This window comes from Limulus polyphemus, unplaced genomic scaffold (genome assembly GCF_000517525.1).
Source record: "Limulus polyphemus unplaced genomic scaffold, Limulus_polyphemus-2.1.2 Scaffold1329, whole genome shotgun sequence".
Classification (NCBI taxonomy): Eukaryota; Metazoa; Arthropoda; class Merostomata; order Xiphosura; family Limulidae; genus Limulus; species Limulus polyphemus.
In genome coordinates this window covers 245692-246765 of record NW_013666939.1, presented here as the reverse complement: position 1 = coordinate 246765, position 1074 = coordinate 245692, and positions in this window count along the sequence as shown.

The following is a 1074-nucleotide window of genomic DNA, read 5'->3' as shown; positions in this document are numbered from 1 at the left end:
GCCCTTGGCTACATACACTAGGTTTTCCACGATGAATTTATGTCTTCGTAAATTTACTAATGTCTAATGTCCGATGACAATCCACTGATGTTAAATGATTTGTAACGTTTGAAATTGATAAATATTCCTGTTCAGATATCTTAAGTTTTCCGATTGATAAACATTATAACAATCACAGTTATAGCTTTTGAGGTTTTATATCATACCGATATATAGGGAACTAATAATAGACACTCTTTTTGGTGCGTCTCGTTGGTTATATTTATACCTGTGTGAAAGCGTTCTAGAAATGTCAGTCTTACGTAACAATACTGGTTAAAGCGTTTGTTATATGGATACATTGTTGATTCTTACTCTCGAGAATCTTCTACAACTTTGGAGAATGGGCGGGAGTTTCACAATACCTATCTAACAGTATAGGCTATCCATGTTTCTAAATATAAACTTAATGTAAATAACGTTCATATTAAAATAAATACATAACAACAAATTCGTTACAATTGCTCAGCTATGCAATTACTGCCTAGTTATGAAAATATTACCCAGTTATGACTGGTGATGATCGGTGCTGTAGTTTCCGAGGTTTTGGCCATATACATCCGAAAGCTTCATTATAATAAAATTTCATCAATGACGCATTACATATGCTATACTAGATCTAAAAACTATAAATTTAGCAATATTACTGTTTTAATGACTCTCTTTTCCTCTTTTTTTACCGAGTTATGATTGAATGGTCATGTTCTCCTCCCCCTCCCTTCCCTTCACCTACTGCTAGATCTTTTTGGATCTGTTAATTTCTCGTATAATTTCTTTCAGATGAAACTTTAGCCATACAAGTTCTTTCTTAAATAAAACTAGTTTATTCTTTCTCAATACAACTTTGCAATACACTTAATTTCCACAGTCACTTTAACTTAAACACACGTTATAATTCACAACGATTTACACACTTTACTTACGGCTTGACTCGATTATCTGTCTCTATCTCCCTGTCTGCTATTCAATTATTTCCCCCGCTTTATTTGCCAGTCTTATATATACAAAATAGAGGGCGTCTCGAGCCTTCAGGAA